The sequence below is a fragment of the Lynx canadensis genome, chromosome A1, assembly GCF_007474595.2.
Source record: "Lynx canadensis isolate LIC74 chromosome A1, mLynCan4.pri.v2, whole genome shotgun sequence".
NCBI classification, from domain to species: Eukaryota; Metazoa; Chordata; class Mammalia; order Carnivora; family Felidae; genus Lynx; species Lynx canadensis.
In genome coordinates this window covers 129,675,853-129,703,620 of record NC_044303.2, presented here as the reverse complement: position 1 = coordinate 129,703,620, position 27,768 = coordinate 129,675,853, and the positions used below count along the sequence as shown (strand labels likewise).

Sequence of the window (27,768 nt, the reverse complement as noted above, 5' to 3'; positions counted from 1 at the left end):
GAGGGTCTCCTTCATAACTACTTGGCTATTTGACCAGGTAGAGATGCCAGCTGTTGCTGGTGTCGCTGTCCTTCCTTTCTGAGGACCAGGAGAGCAATCCCTAGACACCATTCAGCTGGGCAATTTCCTGGCCGAGTGGAGAAGCTCCTGGGTGCTGGATGTGGAGGCCAAGCTTCCAGCCGTTATAAGTCCCTGCTCACACTCCAGCTCTGGTAAGCCAGGCTCTCAGAAAAGGCACAGAATGGAAGATTCCCGTGAACCTCAGGCCAAGGCCAAGCCATCCTGTAGGGTGCCGTGCAATCCTGTTCTCTTCTAGAAATTTGGTACATTCTCATTTCTGTGTAATTAAAAATTACATATTCAGTAGGTATACTAGTCAGAGCCTTTTAACATAATAGCAGTCAATCTCTACGTATCTACTGTGAATCCACTATGTCAAGTATCGTGGGAGGACCTTTTGGTTATCCTCCGAAGCAGGTCACTTGTAATACATGTTTTGTGTTTTCTTCCAGCATGATCTTTCCCACTTTAGGTGCCTCACCGATTTCACAATACTTTCAGCATGTTATATTTTAAGGTTTTCTTTGTTTCACTTTCCTTTTTTCTTCTTTCATATTCGATAGTTCTATCATGCAGGGGAAGGAAAATAATAAACAGTCATCTGATAAATGCAACTAAAGCACAATAACAATTGAGTCCTTCTGGTTAAATGAAAGTTTCTAATAAGAATTTCCTATTCACTCCACTCTACTGTAAATAGTTGATTAATTCTATTCCCAGCGATTAGGGGAAAGTTAACTAATGTTTATTGAACACCTACTATGTGCTTTATAGACATAATTTCACTTGGACTTGGTTATTATAGTCATCACAGATTTGCACTTTTTTTTTTTTTTTTTTTTTTTTTTTTTTTTTTGGTTTTCAGGCAGTTGAAGTTCACATTTCCCTGAACACACCCACAATAGCACAGCAGAACAAATGACCTGATGGGTGCCTTAATACCTGACCTTCACCAGGGCAGTATTCTCCTATGGAATCCTGCATTTTTATATACTGGCTACTCAGTAAGAGTTTTGAATTGAATAGATAATCTTGTTTAAATCTTTATATTACTCATCTCTATGTACAATGATGTAAAGAAATCTTATGAAAAAAAGCTAAGTTAACATTAAAAATTATTCAAAATGTATACAAATGTTTTGGAGTGATTTCTGACATTTAGATCTGTCTTTGCCCAATATTTGGATGTCTTTATAAGAAAACAAGAACTAAACCAATATTTGAGATTCTCAAAAGATCAAGTGATAGGTTAACTCATTTTGAATGCTATTTTGGCTTCAGAAAACTCCACGTGCAAAAGTAAAAATTAAATATTGGCAAAGGCTCCCCGTGCGTAAGTGAGCACAGTCAACTCAAGTTTTGCACTCCATGCAACGTCAGTCAGTCTTGCTTTGTATACGTGATGGGCCCACGTTACATGACATCACACGTATGGAAGAAAATCAAATGTTTGATCATTCAACCAAAATGAATTTACTGAAAATCCATTGCAGGTATATCTGTAGAGTACCATCTGGGGAATACAAAGGATTAATAAGATAGGGTCCCTCTCCTCTTGGAGAGATAAGACTGGCACAGTTAAAATATATATGAAGGAATACAAAAGTAGGATCCAACTCAATTTAATTATTATCTGATTGAAAACCATTAAAACTTAATTCAACAAATCCTTTTTGTGCACTAAGTACATACAGGGCTTAGTCATCTTTCAACTTTGAACATCCGTTCCTACCAAATGCTTGGCAATCAGCACGGAAACAATACACTATGAATGTACGAATAAATGAATCTTACTGTATGGAAAAAGCTTACAAGGGAGTAAAAAGGGAAGATGAATATATAAAGAACTGTAACATTCACTAGCAAATGATCACAATTCAGTGTTATGAAAGTGTACAAGTGGAGAAATCACAAGGCTGAAAATTAGCCATATAGGTTCAGTGCCAGATAATGTAATTGGAGTGAATTCTAGGGCAATGGTTGAGGGTGAGGATGTAAAGTTGAGCTGAGGCATACAGTGAAGGCCTATCCTAGGCGATGGGAGCCATAATGGGGTTTAAAAACAGAACAGTCTAATTGAACTATGCAGTGTTAAGAATAAGTCAGAAAGTTGGGTCAAGCAGATTGGGGTGGGAAGAAAACAGAGGTAGGAACATGGTTGAGGAGAGTCTCTAACAATTGTATACAGATAATAAGAAATAAGAGGTTGAACTAAAGTGGACAGTAGGATAAAGAAAAGAAGTAATTTTTCAAATATGTAACAAAACCAACTCTTTGCTCTCTAGAAGCTTCTGGTCAAAACCAGGTTATAGGTTTCACTTCCTGAGTGTATATGAAGCATTGGGATGGGGGATAGAGAATAAATCTAAATTTGAGGCTGAGAAGAACATAGTTGCTTTACGTTGTCTGTTAAAGATTAGAACTTTATAGTAATTTAGGGAAAGGAGATTTCACTCCTAGCTGGAGAAGCAGGGACGGTGAGGATTTGGGGCATACGCTGAGCTGGATAGAAAGACAAGAACAGTATTGTTCAGAACAGTGAGGAACAACAGGCAAAGCTCTGTTTACATATCTGTTATTAACAGCAATTATTTAATCTGAGACCTCTTGAGTTTATTGAAGCAATTATTTAGATGTTAGGTCTACACAATGCCAAGCACTGGGATATTTTGTAATAACCCAATAAATTACAAGGATTTTGTTTGTTTGTTTGTTTGTTTGTTTGTTTCATTTTGTTTTTAATCTATGAGATCATGTAGTAACAGATTCAGCATTTGGCTGGTTTTTTCATATTAAGGTTTTTAATCTCTTGGAAGATCCATCCAAGCCAGAGAGTATATTAAATGCCATCAATTTAGCCAGAATGTCATAAGGAGATCATAAATTACATAAGGATATGTATTTTGGAAAATGTTATTTTCCAAGTGAAATTTTTGTTTGTCAGGAAAATTAAGATCTACAAAACAAAAGAAGACAAAAAATCATTTTGTTCATTTTGGAAGTAAGTCACAAAATTCTAAATTATTTCTAAAGGAGAGAGGCATCTTTATAAAGTGAGGGAAATAAATGGAAGAATAATTAAATAAAAAAAGTGGTGAATCCTCTCTGTTTCATTCTCAATTGTCAAAGCGTCAATTCTGGGAAAAAAATTAAAATTATTTTGTATCAGCAAGATCAATTTTGGCAACACACCATCTTTGAGATTAGTAGTAACATGGCATTCCTGATTTTTAAATATTTTGTTTAATGTTACGACTCAAATTTTACTGTTTTGGTCACGAATCACTTTGGGGAGCTGATAAAAACTGTATACACTGTCCTCCAGAGAACCTACAACTTCAAATAAACAAACAATGGTTGCATAAACAGACTCCAAGTTGACATCCTCTGCTACCCATTTCATTCTTGAACATAGCAGCTCAAACAAAGCTCCTATTTGCAATTACTAGATGAATGGAAATATGGCTTTGAAGGATTTACCACTCCAGTGGTATTTGGTCCTTGGTTCTGTTTGAAATCATGATAATAATAATTCTCCTAATCCTACACATTCTTTAGAGAAGCTTTCATTCTTTATAAAAGCTGTTTGGGCCTGAGATGTGAGGTAAATCTACATCCAATGACCCATACACACAACTGGACCCAATTCCATCTGCCAGGATCCCATGGTGGAGCGGGCCTGGTGCCCAGCCCTGGAGCCACAGTCCCCAGCCGTTCTCAGTGGCCTGTTGGTGGTGAAGCAAGGTCTCAGGAACACCACCGGATACCTAGTATTTTTGAAAAAAACACAGTGACATGTGTCAGACAGCATGAGAACCACTGGCCCGAGGTAGTTCGCAGTTTCTATGTTAGATCAGACTACATCTTTTTCAGTGACATCATATCCTTGTGAAGCCGGGTAGGGCAGTGGCTGTGTGAAAAGCAAGCACTGCATGAAAATCAGGGCAGAGTAGGAAATGACGGTGGGGACTTCCAACTGGAGTCTAAGATTTAAGAAGCTGTGCAATACCTAATAAGGATACATATCTCGTTGGCAAGTAATTATCATTATTTTGAAATGGAATAAAAATCTTAATATTTCCCTTCAATGTGTATGTATTATTTTTTCTCAAAAAGCTGCTGAGTTGTTAGGACATAAATATTTATGGTTTTTTGGACCTAAGTATTGAATAAGCGAAACTATTAGGTATTTCTATGGGCCTATGGGCATCCTGAAAAATTGCTGACACATCAAGGGCATTGTGAACTGAAAGTGTGGGAAAGACTGTCCTACAGGGGAACTAACTTAAATAAAACCCAGTCCCTGCTTTGTAACTGCTCAGAAAGATATAGGTCCTACAACCACAGTCATTCAGGATATTTGCCATAACAAGAATTTAGACAAAATTCAAAGAGCTAAGAAATCCCAGATGCCATTCTATTAGAGGCAGGAGAGACAACATGAGGTGGCATTTGAGTTTAACCTTAAAAGACAGTGAAACTTTAATAGGTGAGAAAAAGAGGAAGAACATTCTTCTAGAAGGGAACAGCATGAGCAATGGCACAGAGGCATAAAATAAACACCTTCTTTGGCTGGAAAGAATAAGGGAAAGGAGTGGAAGAGCTGCAAATTTTTACCTTGGATGATAGCAAGGCAAAGGAAGCTTCCAGGCAATTGTGCCTTAGAAAGCTGAATATTACAGTGATATGAAAGGTGGGTTGGAGACGGGAAGTTAGGGGGAGAATATATTGAAGACGACTATCATTTCCAGCTTAGATTAAACCTCTTGTTTGCACAAACTATGCTTTATTAATCTGTGTATGGATATTACCCGGGACAAGCCGGATAATTTGAGACACTGAATAAACTTTGGAATTTGAGGTACCTGGCGAGACAGGGAAATAGCTCATGGTAACTATGGGGAAATATCCTATGGCACAGTAGAGAGGTCAAACTTGCCATGTCAATTTGGAAATCATCCACCTAGAAATGAGAGAAGGAACTGACAAAATAAAATTTCACAGGGAGCAAATAGAGATTAAAGAGAGAAGCCCAGTGACAGATCCCTGGGGAACATCCACCCCTGGGAAATGAGGATGAGCTGCCAGCAGAAGAGACAGGGAAGGATGGAGGGGTGCTGACGGGGTGAGAACCAGAGGGAGCGCTGGCCCGGGGAAAAAGCAGGGCAGACTTTCAGGATGGAGACAATGGTTTATAATATCTAAGGGAGGGGGACATCCTGCAAGGGAGCTACTGGATATGGTTCATCAACAGGTCCTTAATGCCTTCGGGGAGGACAGGTTCAGAAAGATTTAGAGGTGAAAGTCAGACTGTGGTGGAAATGATCAGAGAGGCCCTTCTGGAGAAACTCGGGGGGTGAAATGGGTCTGAAATAGGAGGATTAGGTGAAAAGAAGTTTGTGGAGGGAGCCTGGGTGGCTTGGTCGGTTAAGCATGTGACTTTGGCTCAGGTCATGATATCATGGACCGTGAGTTCGAGCCCCAGGTCGGGCTCTGTGCTGACAGCTCAGAGCCTGCAGCCTGCTTTGGATTCTGGGTCTCCCTCTCTCTCCTCCCCTCCCCTGCTCATGCTCTGTCTCTCTCTCAAAAATAAATAAATACTAAAAAAAAAATTAAAAAGAAAAAGAAAAGAAGTGTGTGGGAAGATAGTTGGAGGACAGGAGTAGCCTGCAGGGAGAATGCAGTGGAGAGGAATAGAACACAATCAGGTCTGTGTTCAAGAGAAGAGATCATTCCAGTTTCCAGTGAGAGGGAGGGAGTGGGATTAAAAATATGATCAGTTTCTTCTCTCGTCCTCCCTTTCTTTCTTCCCTTCCTTTCAATTCCTCTTACTCAGAGCCAGAGCAGGGTGAGGAGGGTGACCAAGCAGGGGTGGATGAGAGCAGCCTGCACATGGCAGGGAGTAGAAGGGAGTGCACTGGACAGGTGAGGCAGCTGTCCATGCAGGAGTAGAAGCGGGGTAAGGAGTCCGGTGGAGCAGAGTGGGGTGCAGAGAGGGGACACTGATGCCATGGGGTATTTCTTATGTACAAGAAGACTGACCAAGTAAGTAAACATGTGAAGAATAAGGGGGGCTGAATTGCTCACCGCTGAAGAAGGGAATCACAAGTATGAAAGGAGAGAAACCTAGAATGAACTCTGGTTTGGGATTGGAAATGAAGATACCAGTGTAAGCTTATGGATTCCGATCTATGTAATTATAAAGAGAAGTAAACATACACACAAGTGCAGGCGTGTATAATACAACACACACACACATTTCCCTAGCTTTGTCTGCTAAGAGGGTTGAAAAGGCCTGGCAACAGCAAACTCTCAATAGCAATGAACACACCTAGTACAAACGAGACTTTTAACTAGCATTCTTAGCTAAAAGAAACCAGGAGAGATGGATGATTGCAGGGCTGGACACCGAGAAGTATAAGATGAATCCAGCATTTCTTTTTGACTCTGAAGATAAGGAAGCACTCATGGGAGGCAGGTCAAAAGGATGCCGAAGCCAGCCTCAAGTGGCTTCCACTGGCCAAAAGGGTGACAAGCTGAGACCAATAGAATGCCAATAGAAGGTTATGCCCATTGAGTAAGATAGGGTATCATGAGTCCATACAAACAAACTAGTTGATTGAGAGTTTACTAAGGAACAGGATATTGACATAGCTGGAAAGGACCTCCCACAAGGCATTTTTTAACCACAAAGGAACAAGGAGGAACTTTACAAAGAGGAGGCTGGGCGACACCACTTGACTCCAGTCCAAATGAACATCATCAGTAACAGGTCAAACTGCAGTCATGGGCCACCTGAGAGGTGGCAACGGGGACCCAACATCACTCCTGGGTTTTTCCTGCTAGAGATGCTTATGTTGAATCTAATCATCAGGAAACATCAGATGAACTCGAATTGAGGGACCGTCTGCAAAATAACCTACCTGTAATCTTCAAATATGTCATGAAAGTTAAGGAAAGACTATGGAAGTGTTCCAGACTGAAAGAGTCTCAGTACATTTTGTGCATAAAAGCAAGTCATAGAATAATAGAATTTAATACTATTTAAATATAGTTTAAAACACTGCAGAGGCGCCTGGGTGGCTCAGTCAGTTGAGCGTCTGACTTCGGCTCAGGTCATGATCTCACTGTCGGTTGGTTTGAGCTCCACATCGAGCTCTGTGCTGACAGCTTAGAGCCTGGTTTGGATTCTGTGTCTCCCTCTCTCTCCATCCCTCCTCCACTCACTCTCTCTGTCTCTCTCTCTTTCAAAAATAAATTAACATTAAAAAATAAAAAAAAACACTAAAACAGTATTATATATTTTTTAAGGGAGCACAAATATGTAGCAACACGCTAAAATCATGCATTGAAATGACAGTGTTTATCTTTTTGGGGGGAGGAATATAGAGAATGAGTTTGAGGAGGGTGTCCACAGCGTGGCCTTGGTTATCGATTGCTGCAATTAACAGACTGTCCCAAAAAAGAGTGGCTTTAAAGCCACAGCTATGTATTTGCTCATGACTCTATGGGTTGGCAGTTGGGCAGGGCTCAGCTGGTGTGGGTCATTTCTCCTCTACATAGTGTCAACAGTGCTTGCTCATAGGTCTTTGTCCAGTTGGCTTGTCAGCTGCAGCTGTCTGTCCAAGATGTCCTCACTCACAGCTCTGGGGCCTCAGCTTTGATGCCTGACCCTCTCTCTGTATGAGAGCTCCCTCCATGCACTCTCTCTCAAGGAGAGAGAGCCTGGGCTTGTTCACAAAGTGGCAGCATTCCAAGACGCTGAAAGAGGAAGCTGTGAGGTTTCTCTCTTAAGGCCAAGGCTCAGAAGCCATATAATGTCATTCCATCATATCCTATTGTCCAAATAAGCCACAGGGCCAGCCCACAGTCAAGGGATGGAGAAATAGGTTCTTGCTGGGAGTAGATGCAAAGAACTTGCATTTCACTTTTTAACGTGCCACTTAAGAGCTCCCATTGGGTATATAATAATTTATTTATGCAAATCTAGCAATATCTATATGATTTGATAATACTGAGTACTGGACATAGTTGTCTATTACATTATCTCCTATACTTGGGCTTTGTGTATGAAATACTTCACAGTTTAGAAAAAGCAAATGAAATTAAAATGGTTCCAACTGACTTCTCCCCCTAGAGGCATCCCACACATGCAGTAGAGACTATACCTTCTTTCATGCTCTTCGGGGCCCCAGATCTGCTCAAGTTACTGCCCTCTCAGAACCTGACTGTTCAGCTGCCTTTTCAATTCTAGAATATAATCCATAGACTTAAAAAATACACTTTATGATAAAAAGCAAATTATACTTGGAGAACAATTTTTTGTGTGTAAGAGGAGAACACGGCTGAGTAGGAGTTGGAGCTTCTGGAACATGCACTTTAGGCATCTATTTATTGCCACTGATTTTCACTGAGACTGACAGACTCTTGGGCTAAACTCTGTCCATATATAATATTCAGAGATACACAGATAGAGGGTGAACTGGGGTAGCCCTGATGGGAGCCAGATTACAGAGTGAAAAGTGATGGAGGTCCCCGGATGAACAAGGACCGTAAGGGGAAAGGAAGGACTGGTCAAGCACACAACAGCAGGGTTTAATTGTGGGATGAGGTCGTGGCTCCTGGCACGTATGCCTTCCAGTATTGAAAGTGACCCAGGCCAGCCTGTGCATCAGAAAGAAAAGAGTCTCTGAGTATTGAAAGGGCTAGTTTGCTAACAGCTCTAATGTTTTTGAACCCAAGTGTTTGTGCTTGGGAGCCCCAAAACATTTAATAAAGAAGTGTTTTCCTTCTCAATCTGTATGAGCTGTAGTGAAATTCTGACTTCAAAGCATTTTGATGCTTGCTTAGTATCATCAAGATGGGGTGGGGCAAATCCACCTTATGAATGACTTTGGGGCCAGGGGCCATGCAAAGAGAGCCCACAGACTCACAGTGTTTCCTCTGTGAAAATATAGGCCTGGGCTAGACAGTGTAGACTTGAGGGCTGACTGGCTAACAGGCCACTTTGTGCATACACATAAGCATGGCCTTGGGGTTTCCAGAAATATCTTAGGATGAGGGCTTTTCAAAAAGCATCTTCTGATAGCAAAAGGGATGGGGCCTTGGGTCTACTAGCACTGAAGTTTACTCTTAATGGGATTTAAGAGATCACTAACTCTCAATGGCTTCAGACTATGTATTTGTATTTCTTCAGCATTAACGCAACTAACATTTAGCATGTCTTTAATTACAAGAAGTTTATGGCATCTATATAGAACTCATTTCAGACTCTAAAGCCTCAGGACACTGTAAACATGTTTATAATGTGTTTTCTTTAAGCATTGAATTTACTCAGACTATTCCAGAGAACAAACTGCCCTACCAGCATTGGGTATTTGCAGGCTCTAAAGAAAGAGACTTTTATTATCTGATGATTAATGGTGAAAATAATGACCACCAACTGCTGAGGTGGATCTGATACCTTTCCCTCTTCTTCCTTAGATCAACCTGTAATGAATCCCTAATTCTTCTACTGTGGCTTAGCTTTTGTATTAGTCAGGGTTCTCCACAGAAGCAGAACCAATTCATTCATTCATTCATTCATTCATTCATTCATTCATCATAAGGCCTTGCCTCACATGACTATGGAGGCTGAGAAGCCCAAGGTCTCCAATCGGCAAGCTGGAGACCCAGAACTGATACCGTGAGTTTCAGTCTCGATCCCAAGACCCAAGAACCCTGAGAACCAATGGTGCAGTTCCATCCTGGAAGCCAGCAGGCTCGAGACCCAAGAAGAGCCAATATTTTGATTCAAGTCTGGAGGCCAGAACACACAGATGTCCCAACAGCTCAAGGTTATTAGGCAAGAAAATTTCCCTCTTCACTGCAAGAGGGTCAAGCCTTTTAGGTCTATTCAGGCCTCCAACTGATTGGATGAAGCCCACCCACGTTAGGGAAGCCAACCTGCTTTATTCCGTCTACCAATTCAAATGTTAACTTCCTCCACAAACACCCTCACAGAAGCACCATGAGGTCAACTCCAGTCAACACATAAAGTTAACCATCACAGTTTTATTATGCATAAGATTCACAAGTTTTAAATGTGCAATTCAGTGGGTTTTGACAAGTGCATAAGGCAGTGTAACCAACACCATGATTATAATACAGAACATTTTCATCAGCCCCAAAAGTTTCCTTGTACCCTTGTCCCCCAGCCCCCAGCCCCTGGCAACTACAGAAATGCTTTCTATCACTATAGCTTTGCCTTTTCTAAAAGTTCATATAAATGGAACGACAAAAGATATGGTTTTTTTTTTTTTTATGTCTGGGTTTTTCACTTAGCATAATGCTTTCAAGATCCATCCATAATGTTTAGTATCTCCGTAGTTCATTCCATTTTATTGCTGAATAGTATTCCACTATATAGACGAACCACAATTGTTTACCTATTCACTCGGTGAAGGAAATTTAGGTTGTTCCGAGTTTCTTTCTCTCTTTCTTTCTTTCTTTCTTTCTTTCTTTGGCAATTATTAAAAGAGCTGCTGTAAACATTTAGGTGTCCATTTTTGTGACAGCACAAGTTTTTATTTTTCTAAGTTAAGCACCCAGGAGTGGGACTGCGGGGTCTCCTAGGAAAATCTATGTGTACGTTTATAAGAAGGTGCCAAACTATTTTCCAGAGGGGCTAAAGGATGTTACATTCCCACCTGCAATGTATGAGAGGTCTAGTCTCTACATATATTCCTAATAAACAGTATTTCAGGACAACCATGGAAGGAAGTGTGAGGAGGAGCAGACGGAGAGAAACCCAACAGGAATTGGTTGTTCTAGAAATAAACTAAGCTCCTATCACTGCGAAAACTTTAGAGTTGAGATATTTGAGGCAAGAGAAGGAAAAAGGGTAATAAAAAGGCAATTATGACTTCAAAATGTAGGGGATATTTGTTGAAACACAGTCACTGGCTATGAAAATGGCCTGTGGCAGAGAGAGTCGCAAGAAAAATAAACAAGCCTTATTTAGGAAACAAGACCTAATGAATGAAGATAGAGAAAAGCATTCAGTTCAGGATATTACCCGCCCTGTCTTTTGCGTTACTCTAACTGCAGTGTGTCCTTGTTATTGAGGAGAGATTTATGTTCTTAATATTAATTATTACTATACATACAAGATATAGATCTGTATGAGGGTGCCTAGCATAGTAAAGCGTTTCTTAAACCTTAATATGCATAGGAATCACCTGGGGACCTTGTTAAATGCAGCTTCTAACTCAGCAGGTCTGGGCAGGGTCTGCACTTCTGTATTCTAGAGAGGTGGTAAGTGAGGACACTATTGCTGGGCTGCAGACTGCAGGTTAGTGGCTATGAGTGCAGACCCTGGAGCCAGAATCCACAAGTTCTAGTCCTCCCTGTACAATTTTCAGCCGCGTAAATCAGAGCACATTCCTTAACCTCTCTGCCTTAGTTTTCTCATCTGTAAAGTGGGGGCGATAGCAGTGCACAAGTATCTCACAGGGGTGCTGTGAGGATTCCACGAATTACTATGTGTCAAGCACTTAGATGAGCGCTAGACATACAGTAGGTGCTGTGTCATATTCCTCTAGCTTTCCAGTAGATTCCAATGGCCAAGGCAGCAGGATGCCTAACGGCTTTAAACCACGCTGATTGAGTGTGCAGTGCTTTACTTCCTCCTAGGTCCTGCGCCATACTCCTGGCAGTCACCAGTTCTCCTAGTGGTAATTAAGGGAGCCCCTTCACAGCCACTAGGCTGAGAGTGCCTTGGAAAAAGAAAACCCACTGAAAAGATTTCAAAGAGAGAGACTGACCATTCAGTGTGCTTTACCTGTCGGAAGTGTCAGCAGGTTCACCCCCTTGGGGAGACTGGGGCCTCCACACAATAGATATTCCTACATGCAGGACTAGGACGGTGCTCAGGCAGTGCATTTGAAAGAATTTCCAGCCTAACCCGAGGCCCGGCTGATAGCTAAGAGAGCTGCGCCCGCCCATGTGCCCTTCTCTCCAGGAGTGCCAGGCTGTCGCTCGGCCACACCAGCCAGTGAATAGACGCTCTATTGTTGTTTGCATCCTGCCCCTTTAATCTGCCTCCAGCACCCCTGTAGACATCCTAATTGGTCCTATGGATCCAGCCTTCTCTGGCCTGTCAGCTCAGCTCTGTGTTCATGGCCCGCTTTCATCTCCCTGCTCGCTTGGCACATTGCTCTATTCTCGTAGTTTCTGATGTTAAAATGCAGCTTGTAGAGCCTGGATGATCTTCATACCATTTCTGCCTCCCTGTTAGTAACTGTACTAGAAAAACAGCTGTTAATCTCAATTAGGTTTTGATTGCTAATTAGCAGCTACCTGTCAGGATCAAGCAGCCCTCATCCTGGTCCCTTCAGCTCCTTCTCATGCAACTGGTACGCTTGGTTTCCATGAGAACCGTTTAGCTGGATGCCTCCTCTCCCCAAACTGCCATCTCTTCTGTGGCTTTTGTAATGTCTCCCCGCTAAGCTCTGAGAGCCCTGGTCTATTCCCCTGCTTCCCGGTTTTCTTCATTTCGTTGTCCGGCCAGAGTTTCCAATGAAAGCCACTTTATCTCTACTGCCAGTGTAGGCTGGAATAGAAATCAGGTGATTAATAAGCCCATTCATTAAATTCAGGTTGAGAGCCCATTCCTTAAGATTTCATCCTTCGACTTCTGGTTTCCAGTTCTGCATGGAAGAAGCTTGCCACTCCATCCTAACAAGTAAAGGGCTGAACAAACTGAGAAGTCAACAACTTTTCTTCAACGCATACGAGAAGTATGGTTGTAGGGCAAATGGCAGCCCTTAAAAGTGGCGAGACTGACAGGCAAACAGAACCACCATCCACCAGAGCACAGCGTCTGCGGGAAGGAGCATGCAGGAGGAAAACTTGAACTACAGCTGACAAACTGGTGGGCACTAAGCGAGGACAAACTCTGAGAGGGAAAAACTCTAGAAGGATCCAGTCTTTGCGGGGGGGGGGGGGAGGGGGGAGTCCCCACCCTTGAGAGAGTTTTACCTCCAGGAGTGTTACCAGGTCCTCACAGTGCACATCAGAGCAAAACCCCCACACGCCTCCCCAGTGAGAGGGGAAAAGGAACTATTTTGAACAACGTCAGAGCATTCTGGTCTTAACAATATCTGCCCACAGGAGAAACTATTTAACCACAGCCTCACGTGCTGGGCTTTTTCCAGAATCTAACCCAAAGGAAGGGAAATATCCAACTCTGGCCCCTTCTAGCCCTACTGTCCTACCTAAGGGGCAGGGGGCTGGGGTTCACATGTGTGGGGTTCACAGTCCAGGATAGGCTCACTCGAACACGGAGATCTGCTAATAGGACTGTAGAACACTTCTCTGTCCCCACACTTTACACTGCATTACTAATGGCTTACTCACAGCAGTTTCTTTCACCCAGCCCATTGTGTCTGGCTATCAGAAAAAAATTACAAGGCATAGTGAAAGGTGAAAAACACAGATTGAGGAGACAGAGCAAGCATTAGAACCAGACGCAGATAATGGCAGGGATGTTGGAATCATCAGACCAGGCAGGAATTTAAAACCACTACGATTAACATACGCAGGGCAAAGTAGACAGCATGTGAGAACAGATGGGCACTGTGAGCAGAGAGATGGAAATTCCAGGAAAGAACCAAAAAGAAATGTCAGAGATCAAAAACACTAACAGAAATGAAGAATGCCTTTGATGAGAGACTGGACAGGGCTGAGCAAAGAATCTCTGAGCTTTAGGATAGCTCAACAGAAATGACCACAACTGAAAACCAAAGAGAAAAAAGACTGAACAACAACAACAAAATCCAGAACAGAGTGGCCAGGAACTATAAGACAACTAGACATCAACAAAGGGTATAATGTGAGTAATGGGAGGAACAGAAGGAGAAGACAGAAAGGAATAGAAGAAACATTTGAAATCATGATGACTGAGAACTTCCCAAATTAATGTCAGAAAGTAAAGCACATATCCAGGAAGCTCAGAGAACACCCAGTGGGATACGTGCCAGGAAAACGACTCCTACTGTATACACACACACTGTGCATGTGCTCCCTGGCTGCTGTCGTGCTACTGTGGCAGAGCTGAGTAGCTGGGACAGAGAACTGATGTGCAAAGCCAAAAGCATTTACTATCTGACTCTCTACAGAAAACAATGGCTACTCTAAGCCGAAGGCAAATTTTCCAAAGCTGTATGACACGCTTGTTTTCCTGTTGATGAATAAGAGTTCTGAATATAGGTGAGTGCAGTGGACAAGATGGGAACAGATGGCGAGAGGGATATTTTGACTTCCAGATGAGGAGGCTCAGTTTCTACCTGGTGGCAGTGACTTGTCTGGGGTGCATGCCTGCTTCCTCAGCTCCACAACAACTCTTAAGAGTCCCCCTTGTCAGAAGAACCACTTCAGAGAGCCATGTTGTATATAAATCATTCTGGGGAGAAAAATCTCTTCCTCCTCTCTCTGCTAGCATTAAGGGGGTATGAAATTCTAAGTCTCTGCTCCACTTTCCCTACTGCCCCCACGCTGACATTAGGCACTTTCCCTACACAAAAAGTTGTCCTCAATGTTATGGGCAGTAAAGAGGGGGTTCTATGGGCCCAGCTGCTAGGAATGTAGACCATTATGTAATTATCCTGCTGATTATCCCTTTAACATCTGTATTTGTCCATGGAGTTTTCCTAGAACAGTTCTTTTTTTTTTAAATTTTTTTAATGTTTATTGTTTTTGAGAGACAGAGAGAGACAGTGCGAGCAGGGGTGGGGCAGAGAGAGAGGGAGACACAGAATCTGAAGCAGGCTCCAGGCTCTGAGCTGACAGCACATAGCCCAACGCGGGGCTTGAACTCATGAACCGTGAGATCACGACCTGAGCCAAAGTTGGACACTTAACTGACTGAGCCACCCAGGAGCCCTCCTAGAAAAGGAGTTCTTGAATGCTATGTGTATCAGAACCACCTGGAAGGCGTGTTAAAATCCAGGTGGTCGGGACCCACTCCACAAATTTCTAACTCTGTAGGTCTGCACTGAGACTTAGGAATTTGCATTTTTAATAAGTTCCCAGGAGCTTCTGCTACTGGTCGGGGGACCATCCTCAAGAATGCCTGCTTTAGGGCTTTATTGGGGAGAATAGTTCTTATCTGTGGAGGACCTTTCCTTTGTTGCTTTGGACTATGGTTTCTCTACTTTCTATCTTCCAGAGCTTTATCACTTTCTGGTAACGGTACTTACTTTATTTGTTTGTTTTACGTAGGATTTGATTCTTTCATTCTATTCTTTCTTATCTATTTCATGGGCACTGAGGACAAGAGAGGAGACAGACACATATGCTACATCTTCTATTGTGATTTACTTTCCTAATGATTTCTTCTGATTCATTTATGCTGAAAGAGTACTTCTCATTCTATATTTACCTCTAGCATTTAATAGGTCAAAGGTCACCCACTGCAATTTATTTTAGAGTGGTAATTTGACTGTGTTCTTCCAAATAGTTAACCATCGGTTCCAGGACCACTTATTCAATAATGGTTCCTTTTTTCACTGATTTGTGATGCCACCTTTAATATATACTAAGCTCGCATCTATACTGGGGTCGATTTCTGGGCTATCAAATCCATTACATTGATCCATCTGCCAATTCTGTTGTCAGTAGCGCACTGCTTTAATTATTGGAGTTGCATTATCTGGTAAGGCAGATTCTCTTTCATTAGTCTTTACTTTCAATATATTCTTGATTATTTTGGCCCTTCGTCTTTAAAATTACTGTATTGCACTCCCTTCTCCCCATTTATCTTGGGTTTTTATGAGGATTTCATAAATCTACTAAGTATTTTGTGTAAGACTGACATTACTTTTTCAACACAAAACCATTATATTAATCTATTTATTCGACTTCTTTTATAGATGTCAAACTTTTGTACTCTTCTGCAAATAGGTCACATATTTTTCTAGGTGTTTTATCTTTTTGTTGAAATTATGAAATAGGACTTTATTTTCCATTACAGTTTCTTGTTCCCATTTGGATACAGTTTTGGGGTGGAGTAGAGGGAAGGCTGGCAAGAAGGCCCTTTTTGTAATAAAAGAATTCAACATGATTGGGAGTTTTGGCTCTTGAAAGTGGGTATTTATTTTGGATTTCAGTATATTTGAATTAATGGCAATGCTTGGTGGTTCTTGACTTAAAACCCATAATAATATGCTTGCATTAGGCTGAATTTTTGCAATAAAACAAAGAGAATGTTAAAAATCGAATAATAACAGAAATGTAATTCACAGTTAAGTTTGCCCACCAGTAGGCAGGGACAATGGAGTGCATCAAGCATACAATTAAGCAGATACACTCTTTTTCATTTCATCCAAGGCCAGTTCATTCAGTGCTTGAATAGCGCTAGAATATGTCAGCCCCTTAACAATATTTTTTAATTTAGTTGATATTCCCAAATGATCTCTCCACTTTTGGACGATGTTTTGCATATTGCCTTTAGTTCACAAACGAGAACGTATTGTTCAGGTAATAAAATCTTACCCTGGCACTAAAGTTCAACTAGGCATGCTCTGAAGATGTGCTAACCTGAAAATACAGCTTTATAATATTGGGGGTTATTGCAAACTTAAAGAAAAGATTATCTTAGAACAAAAGCTTACTTAAAGCATTAAAAGCCAGAAGTAGAAAGAAAGAAATCCCAAAGCCTAAAGTAGTCATCAAATCTATAGTAGTTTATCCGATCTAAGACACCACATTTTAAGACACAATATTATCCTATGTATTGCAAAGAAGAAAGAAGATTCTCCCAATAAACTATGCTGTACTATAGACTGTAAGACTGATCACAGTTTTAGAGATTTTAAAATTGGGTTGGGAAGTGTGGTTCTTAGAATCAATTATATATGTTAGGCTGTTTCAGACTAACAGAAATCTGATTCAGAAATCACATCCCTGGAAGCTGAGAGGAGGTGGCAGCTTCAAGAAGGGGCTGATCCAGCAGCTTAATACTGTCATTAAAGACTCACTATCCCATCACAGGATCAATTTCATTCTCTAAGGCTGCTTCCCCTTATAGGCAAAACACAGATGCCAGCAGCAAATGGACTGCAGAATTCCATGTTCACACTGAGTCAAAGAAAGAGGATTATTTCCGAAAAATTAAAAAGAAATTTCCCAGACATGCCTAACTTCTCATTGTTTTCTCAGTAGTCCAACTCCAGAGTCACCTACCCTGTACCCATAGTATTCTGTGACCTGTGCTGTCCAACATGATAATGACTCACTGTTATGGTCACCTCGAGAGGCAAATGAACCCTCACCCAAAATTTGGTTTGGATGTCAAAGCTGATGATGCCACATATACACCAGGAGGATATGAAAGGTTTGATAGCTTACATAATTCAGGTCTCTCTCGAGAGCACAGCAGCCCTCTCAAGCAGGTTCAAAATAGTTCAAGAGAGCAGGGAAAGGGGGCTGGCCCGGTTCTTTATTATAGTCATGGGTGGGACCAGTAAGAGAGTTCCTGGGTGCAGGCAAGGGCTTGGGTGGTTAGAATCTCCCATTGCTGCAAAGGAGGAACTCCTAGGCTTTCTTATCTGCTTGCATAGATGCAGGCACAAGGGGAAGACAGAGGCGTGAGGCCTAAAAGCTGTCAGCAAACATCCAAAATGAAGATTCCTTATTACATTAGCCAAAGGAGATTGTTTACATTTAAATTATTTAAAATTAAATAGAATTAAAACACAATAATTCACCCCAGACACACTTCGAGTACTCAAAGTCACATGTGGCCACTTATAGAACATTTCCACTATCCCTCAAAATGCTGTTAGAAGTGCTGGTCCCTAGAACAAGTGTCAACAGACTACAGCCCACGGGCCAGATTCAACCCAGTGTCGGGTTTTGTACTGCCTGCTAGCTGAAAAACGGTTTTTATATTTTCAAGTGGTTGAAAAGAATCAAAAAAGAGAACGCCATTTTATGAGGTGAACACTATAAGGAATTAACAATTTAGTGTTCCCAAGTAAAGTTTTCTTGGAACTCAGCCACACCCATTCATTTATGTGTTGTTTGAGCTGCTTTTGCACTACAGTGGCCTGAGTGGTCGCCACAGGGGTGTCTGACCACAGAGCCTAAAGTGTTTACTATCTGGCCCTTCACAGGAAAGGCTTGCTCACCTCTCCTCTGCAGGAACAAGATGATCCTTATTAAATCAGGCTCACTCCTGGGAACTGTGGAGTGGGGGGTCACCTTCCCATGTCTCCTGGGGTGTGTGGAAGCCTGGGGGATACCCGAACAAGTCAAAGTTCTGTTGGGACAGGACAAAACAGAGTTGGATGCTGAGAAGATCACCACCAGTGCCCACAACAGCTAATAGGAAACACAGGCTAACATTTCACTTCTGTGTGGAACCAAACTGATGGTCTCTGAAGCACAGCTCTCTACTCACTAAACAAATGGCATTTCTTACTACAGCATTACAAACTTTCCATAGGAAGACATAGCCCTTGGACTCCACTTTATGTTCATGATGTCACTCAACATCCATGATTTCTCAGTCCTGGCACAAACATTTTCTGTTCATCCATCTTCCTTCATCGTTACTTCTGGTATGCAGAAAGCACAAAATTGCAAACCAAGGCCTTGTGTCAAAATTGTCATCCCCACTTTGTCCCTCTTTGTCCTCACCTGCCCCCACCTGCCTCCAGTTTTTTTGCCAATCACTTAGATTTCTTACTCTAAAACATCTCTGCCTAATTAGCTTTGGTCAATGGCATTTATTTTTTTTCCAAGTTTCATTTAAATTCCAGTCACTTAACGTATAGTATAATATTAGGTTCAGATGTAGAATTGAGTGATTCGTCACTTACATACAACACCCAGTGCTCATCTCAACAAGTGCTCTCTGTAGTACCATCACCCATTTAACCCAACCCCCTGCCTACCTCCCGTCCATCAACCCTCAGTTTGTTCTCTATAGTTAAAAGTTTGTTTTATGGTTTGTCTCTCTTCCCCACACTCAATTCCCCATGTTCATTTATTTTGTTTCTTAAATTCCACATATAAGTGAAATCACATGTTATTTGTCTTTATCCAACTGACTTATTTCACTTAGCATTATACTCTCTAGCTCTGCCCTCATTGTTGCAATTGGCAAGATTTCATTCTTTTTGATGGCTGACTAGTATTCCATTGCATATATACACCACATCTTCTTTATCCATTCAGCAGTCTTTGGACGTTTGGGCTTTTTCCATAATTTGGCTATTGTTGATAGTGCTGCTATAAACATCAGGGTACCTCTATCCCTTCAAATCAGTATTTTTGGACCCTTTGGGTAAATACCTAGTATTTATCCCTGCTATTATAGTAAGGTAATTCTATTTTTAACTTTTTGAGGAAACTTCATACTGTTTTCCAGAGTTGCTACACCAGTTTGCATTCCCACCAACAGTGGAAGAGGGTTCCCCTTTCTCTGATCAGACAGTTTTAAAAAGTAATACCCACGTTAAAAAGTTTTAACATTAAAAATGATTGATCTTTTAATCTGTAGAAGTTTCATTACTACCCATTCATAGATACTCCCCTCAGAATAGGACACGAATTCTAGAATATGTAATGGAGCAGATTTGATTGATATTACAGGAACAAATTATTAAAACATCTTTTCATCTGGCTAGAGTATCAGGGTTATGAATACCTAGGATGGACTAGAATTAGAGAAGTTTTTTCAAAAGGGATCTCTTATCTAGAGAATTTGAGGAAAATTTGAGTCTAAAACATCTCACTTTTGAGGGGGCACCTGGGTGGTTCAGTAAGCTTAGCGCCTGACTCTTGATTTCAGCTCAGGTCATGATTCCAGGGTCATGGGATCAAGCCCTGTGTTGGGCTTCATGCTGAGTGTGGAGCCTGCTTAAAATTCTCTCTCTCTCTCTCTCTCTCTCTCTCTCTGCCCCTCTCCCCCAATCACATGAGCTCTCTCTTTAAGTAAGTAAGTAAGTAAATAAATAAATAAATAAATATCTTACCTTTGTGAAAAACTATTTCTTCCAGAGGGTTTATCAAAGTGGAATTTCACTGCAAGTCAAATAGAGGAGTGTTCGTATGAGTGGTCAGTGAGTTTTAAATGAGAGGCTTTGGCCCTGTCTTTGTAAATGTTACAAGTCACACTTCTTTCCATTGCTTGCCAATGAATACAGTTTGTGGATTTAAAGAAAAGTAAACCAAAAAAAGGAAGGGGGGGTGGGTTAACAACAACAAAAAAAAGGGATGTCAGGTGAGAATATTTCAACTCAGCTAGCTTGGGAAGAGCTATTGTAGTATTGATGCTGCCGGAAGCCCAGAAAAAGCCCACTGTCGCTCTGATTGCTAATTGGTTTTGAATGGAACAAATTGTGGACTTTAAAATTTATGTTGTCCCCCACCACGCTATTCTCTTCTTAGAAACAAAAGAGAAAATGCCTTTATTGAAAGTATTTATAGGTTTTGGCAGATATGGAGTTTTTTTTTGTTTTGTTTTGTTTTTTTAAATGCACACAGCCCTCTTGAAAGAGCTCACCACATCACCCTCTGCCCACCAGGGTGGAAGGACCAGCAGCCTCTTCCATCAGAAATGCTGCTGTGGATCACGGGAGGGAGGGAGGCCTCCTAGTCCAAAAAATGGGCTGTAGGGACCCAATGGGGTTGAGTTTCAGGACACCGAGAGCGGAGAGGGAAAGCTTCGGGAGCATGCTCAACTTATCTTCCAGCTTCTCAGGGAGTGTAAGATTTAATCTTCAGGTGGGTAATATGGTAGTAAAAGGCATGGTGAATAAGACGTTCGCAAAATACATTCTAGTCAGGTAGAGGACAGACCCAGGGCTACATCTGCCCACTGCAAGGTCCTCTGAGGCCAGGCAGGGAAGATCATCCCCAGCAGTGGCCCCCACTATAACAGTCCACCTTTGCATCCACAGTCACCATCCATAGCCACCCAGTATTCCAAAGCCTTCAGCCTGCCCAGCACAACAGCAATGGAAGGGATCAGGTGGAGCTTTGTTCTGCCCGTTTATATATGAACAGATTTTGTTTGGGGGAAGAAGCCAAGGCGTAGGGGGCTTGAGATACTAGGCATCATCTGAGCATAAAATGTTAATACTTTCCTTACCTCACACATCTGATTCTCCAGTTTGCACATGCTTTTTTCTGTATATCCTTTGAAGCTCTTTGAAGACAAAGAAGCCCTCTATCCTTTGCCCAGAAAAGTTCCACATGCAAAGAGGTCCTTTCAAGTGCGCTTTTAATCACACCAGAGACAAGTTTGCCCTGTAGTTTCCTGTATGTGGCTGGCATACTGCAGACCATGTTATTCTCAAATTGGAGATGCTATTTCCCAATACCTGAAGATTATGTGTCTAGATATCTTAGAATAGAAGGGATGTGCTGATAACCATATTAAAATCATAAAAATACCATTATGTTTTTCAAGGTAGAGTCAGGTTTAGTTAATCAGGATTGGTTTGCAAGATTCCATTTGTTTCTGTGTTTAAAATAGTGTCAGGTTGACAAGTCTTTTGTTCTCACACTATCACACTGGCTTCTATTCTAATCTGTGTGATACCAGGACAATACAGATAAGCTAAATATGGTTTAATCAATTCTGACTCTTCTGATCTGACTGATATTTTTGCGTGGATTTTGATTAATCAGAAATATATAGAATATTCATGCCTCATCCCATAGTTATGACAGGTGCAGACTTTGCTTTTCATACGTTCAGAATAATGCCACAATTCAAAGTGTCCCTTTCATCTGACATACTACTAATTGAATGATTTCTTTTATTTTTTGAAATAATGGAATAGCCTGTTGGCTTTATACCTTTGAAATAGGAAATGGGAAATGTGGTTTAGGAAAGCTTCTGTGAAGTGTTATCAAGGGTAAATAAATGTGTAATAACGTAATTCATATGCTCTCTCAACACATGAGAATTTCTGAAGATTTTATTGATGATCAGGAGAATAATGAAAAAATATCCAAAATGGACTCTATAGCAAATATCAAATGATTCAAATCAATATAGGAGGTGGATACCATTTTACCTACAAGGGGAGTGTATTTTTCAGTTCTCCATTAGGACCTTTAATTCCAAATCCCTAAAATCACTGCCACAAGAAAGGGAGAGGCATGAGGGGGACAGAATGGGATCTGGTCTCAAACACACGGCAGATTTCTAGTTGTCTTATCAAAAGCAAAAAGACACTTTCTGCTCCATCTGGGGACACAGAAAGCTGGAAAGAGTATCACACTCATCCTTACAAAAACAACAGCAGCAAACACAGCAACAACATACACACACAAAAGCAGGCAAATGGCAAATCCACACCTTCTCTTTACCCTATCAGAGAGGTAAGGAATGACAGCTGCTTACAAAGACAGAGGAGGTGAGGCCATTTTCTTACCTGGGACACATGCACCTGGACAATGGTAAGAAGAATTTAGCTAAAATTGTGAACAAATTGGTGAGGATTGAGTGTAGGTCAACAAAGGCGGGCTATAAGTGAGTAATGGAGAGAATATAGGATTGCCGGGGGCTTTAGATTTTTACACACGTGTACACTCTTTTCTAACTAACCTACCCATGTGCTCACAAAACATAATGGTGAGGGTCATGAGAAAGCATCCTTTGGAGTATATGCTTGTAGAAGGTGAATGGCAGGGCTGTGGGAAAGTGAGGGCTCCCTTCTCCATGATCCTTCGCATACTTCCCCTATGGAACACAAGCCTTATACAGTGGGAAGAAGGGAAACAAACATGGTCACTCTGAGGCACTGTCAAAAACCTATTGTAGCTGAGGAAGAAAAAAGAAAAACGAAATCTTCTAAACTCAGGGCAGAGGCAGGAGGACTGACAAAGCAGTGAAAGCCCATAAGACACAAGGGCCCAGGGACTATCTAAGTCTGACATATTATCTGAACAATAGAGGCCCCTGTCAACATCACCAAGCTAACACATGTCAAGTAACAATGGGCTTCTGTAGGGAGTATTGCAATAGTGTGGAAAGAGACTGTCTCTGAGGTGCAGCAAAAATGGATGACCTAATGCTCAGGGTAAGGCAGCCACTGAGAAAAACCCCATAGTGAATCAGCCCCCATCCTGAACTAGAGGCATCTGGAGCATGCGATGCATTGTGGGTAACCATGGCAACAATAAACCCTAAACACAGCTCAAGTCCTTACTGGATTCATTTAAAACTGCAGAGTAAAGGACTAGCATAAGAAAACCATGCCCAGTTTCAGCATAAAATTCTCTCAGCCTCTACCGTTCTACAGAAGATGTCCAGCTCTCAACAAAAAAGTTATGAAGCAAGTGAAAAAAAAAAAAACAAGGGTAAACAAGACACTGCAAAGAGACAAAGCAAACAAAAGAACCAAACCAGATATGATGCAAATGTTGGAACTTTCAGATCCGGAAGTTCATATAACTATGATTAATATATTAAGGACTCTAATAGGAAAGGAGGACAAAATGCAAGATAAGATAGGTAATTTCAGCAAAGAAATGAAAACTATAAGCAAAAGTCACATAAAAATGCTTAAGTGAAAAAAGTACAGTAGCAGAGCCTTCAGTGATGCCTTCAAAGACCTCATCAGTAGGCTCGACACAGCTGAAGGAAGAATCCGTGAACTTGAAGATATGTCAACATAAACTACAAAAACTGAAACACAGAGAGTAACACTAATGCTAAATAAACAAATATGGGGTTTTTCTCAGTGGCTGCCTAACCCTGAGCATTAGGTCATCCATTTTTGCTGTACCTCAGAGACAGCCTCTTTCCATCTCAGGGCTGTCAGAAAATAAGTGGTCTAGTGTATGTATACTTAGAATCCCAGAAAGAAAAGAGAGGAAAAGAGAAGAAATAATGGCTGCAAAATTTCCAAAATCAATGACAAGTATCAAATATCAACTTTAAGAAATTCAGAGAAGACTAAGCAAGATAAATACTAACCACACACACACACACACACACACACATACACACACACACACACATACACACACACACACCCCTCTACCAGCATCATATCCAAACTGCTCAAAGCCAAAGGAGAGGGGAAGAAATATTAAAGACAGCTAGAGAAAAAGAACACAATACAGATAGATAAACAAAGATGAGAATTATAATACACTTCTTGTCAGCAACTATACAATCCAAAGAACAATGAAATGACCAAAAGGAAAAAAAAAATCTGTCAATTCAGAATTCTACCCCTGGAAAAAATATCTTCTAAAAATGAAGGAGGAATAAAGAATTTATCAGACAAAGAAAAACATAATATTCATTAGCATCATATGTAGCCTGCAAGAAATGTTTTTAAAAAGGTCTTCCAGTAGAAGGGATATGATATCAGACAAAAACTTAGTTCTATATAAAATTAAGAAATGTGGTATGATATAAATTCACAATTTCACTTTTAGCTTCTCTAAAAGATAACAGAGAATCTAAAGCAAAAAATCATTATTTGATTCTTGAAATGGATGCAAAATTTTCTTGGCAGAATCCAACATCCATTCATGATTAAAACCTCCCAGGAAACTAGGAATAGAGAGGAACTCTCTTAAGATAAAAGACATATGCTGGGAGCCTACAGCTAACATCATATATGGAGACTCACTGCCTTGCTCCTAAGATGGGGAACAGACAGGAATTTCTTCTCTTACCATTCTTCTTCAACATTGTACTAGAAGTCCTAGTCAGGGCAATAAGGCAATAAAAACAAATAAAATCCATACAGATTGAAAAAGAAGACATAAAATTCTCTGTCACAGATGACATGATTGCCTGTTATGAAATTCCAAACAATCTACAAAAAGGTCTTAGAACTAATAGGTCAGTTCAGAAAGGCCATGAGGTACATGGTCAATATGCAAAAATAATTTGTATTTTTATATACACGCAATAAAAAATCAGAATGTGAAGTTTTAAAAAAAACAATATCATTTACAATAGCACCAAGTGCAGGATCCATACCTTTAAAAAAACTACTGATGAGAGAAATCAAAGAAACCTAAAGAAATGGAGAGATACCCTGTGTTCATGGATTGACCCAATATGTTAATATGTTTATAATACTTTTATGAAAGAAGAAAGGAACTAGAATAGCCTAAACAATTTTGAAAAAGAAGAACAAGCTTGCAGGACTTACATTAGGTGATTTCAAGAATTACTATATAGCTACAGTAATCAAGAAAGTGAGTTACTGGCAAAAGGATGGACACACACACCAGTGGAACAGAACAAATATTCTAGAAGTAGACTGACACATGGATGAGAACCGATTTTTGACAAAGAAGGACAATTCAAGAGGAAATGATAGTCTTTTCAAAAAATGGTGCTGGATATCCCTATGCAAAAAAATTTTGCCTTGACCCATACCTCATACCTATTACAAAGCTTAACTCAAAGTGGACCACTGACCTACAGATACAATGTAAATCTACAGAATTCCTAGAAGTCAAGGAAGTCAAATCTATGTCAAATTATACCTGATGAGTAATGGTCAGATTATGCAAAATTTTAAGTTCCTCTCCTATTGCAGGATTCTTAATATCCCTGAGCCTTGTCTGAGTACCTGCTCACACAGCACAAAGTCCACGTGCAGAACTTGGCACACAGTGGCCCCAGCAAATGAGGGTCCCCACGAGTGTGTGTTGAACAGATTCCTTTCTGTTGCCCATCTTCTTCTCCATGTCTGTGTCGCCCCACTTGGCTATCACATTCTCATTTTATGCACTACAAGAAAGGTAAATCAAAACAGACCTAAAAATGTGGCTCTTCTCAGTTGCCTCTTGTTTCTGTCCAATCTTCCTTCTTTGGGGACCACTTTGTGTCAGTCCCTGGCTGATCAGTGTTCACACCATGTCCTGATTTCATATAACCTGCAATTTTTATGAACACAGAGAAAGATTCACTCCCTCTTCCAAATTAATGATGAAACTGTTAAATAAGGCCATCCCCGGCGGCCATCTCTGCACCTTCCTACCACCAGATACTTTGCAATTTATCAATAATCTTTCTTTGTGATCTTGTAGCTAATTTTGCAAATAAAATTTCCTGAGACATATCAAATCTTTACTAACATAAGATATATTACATCTCTTGCATTTCCCCACCATCTATTCATAACTCTGTCAAAAAAAAAAAAAGCTATTGTGCTGGCATGATTTGTTTCTTTGAAGCCTAAGCCACTTATTGTTCCTGATATCATCACTTTCCTGCTACTTAACCACACGCGCGTGTGCGCGCACACACACACACATACACACACACAGACACACACACACACAGACACACACACACACACACACACACACACTTATTACAGCTGGAACTGATGTTTACAGGGCGATAATTGCCAGGGTCTTTCTTTCCTTCCTTTTCACTTTAAAGAACAGGCTATGTTTCATATTCACAACGGTCCATTCATCTTGTAATTTTCCTGATTCTACACCAAGTGCTGAGCCCGATTTTCTATGATTGCTATGTGAATCTTACCAGGAGGCCCATCTTCTGGATCTTGAGCTACATCCTGAGTAATATAGGCCAATGTCAGGAAGGTCCCTTCCCCCTCCCAATGTGAAGAAAGAGCACTTTTCAGGCTTCAAGAGGAAGGCACAGGAGTACTGCATTCTGCCATTGGTGGAAATATTTTTGTTTCAAGGAGTTCCTATGGAGATAAGGGGTTTTAGGAAATGGTACAGATTACAGAAGTCAGTTAAGAATAGAAGTTCTACCTCGTTTACATGTGGCCTAAAATAAATTTGAGACATTTGGCCATCTTAATCCCCTAAATATTTGAAGACTTCTGGTATCTTGTCTTTGTAAGAAAAGAAACTGACGTTTATTGAAAGTCTATCCTGGGGCAGACACTCTTTTAGCTCTCATTTAGTCCACATAGCAACCCTTCATATATATTTTATTATCCCCTTCCTATATATGACGTAGAAGCTGTGGTTATGTGGTTATGCCTCGGGCCATAGGGCAAAAGGTGGATCTGGGACACATATGCAGTCTGGGTAACTTCAGAGGCCTGTCATTCTACACAATCCATACTGTTCTTTATTTTGCAGGAAATCATTCTATGACTGTAGATAAGTCTCTTTAACTACTCCGACCCCAGTTTCCTCGCCTGTGAAAAGGAGAGGTTGGACCAGCTCAGTGCTAGGATCTCTGCCTGTTCTAACACTCTGAAAGTCTTGAATCTGACCTCAGGGCAAGAGAAGACTTCATTGTATTTCCTATAGGGAAGTACTAATTTAAAAAAAATAGAAAAAAAATACAGAGAGAGAGAGAGAGAGAGAGAGAGAGCGAGCAGTAAGAGGTGGACAGTTTTGGCCTCAGTAAATGGGCATGAGTCTAATGGAGATTGAGAGAGCTCAGCAGCTAGAGGCGATTTTGCAGTTTGGGGATGTATGAAGAACTGAAGCTCCCATTTAAAGTTGCTTCAGACATCTGAAGGGAAAAAAGGGAAACGCTAAGATTTAAATGTATATGACTTCTGAACTCCCGACTCCAACTCGAGTTGCATTCTTTCACCAGGTAATCCAAGAAGCTTCTAAAGTCAGTGTACTACTGAGTGAGGTCCAACCTTCTGAAGAGCATAATTCCATTTAGTGGTATTTCCAGAAATTTTTATTACTTAAAGAATTCAAATTACTAGTATGCCCTTCTCTTAA

At 40.9% G+C, this 27,768-nt stretch overlaps 1 long non-coding RNA gene across 1 annotated transcript; it reads right to left on the bottom strand.

The window, feature by feature from the left end:
* Positions 1-27,768, bottom strand: LOC115518311. The gene is made up of 5 exons (XR_004343647.1): positions 26,588-27,768; positions 25,853-25,971; positions 20,082-20,130; positions 18,231-18,361; positions 1-337 (listed from the first exon to the last, which is right to left on the bottom strand). It is a non-coding gene; the product is annotated as an uncharacterized LOC115518311 (long non-coding RNA).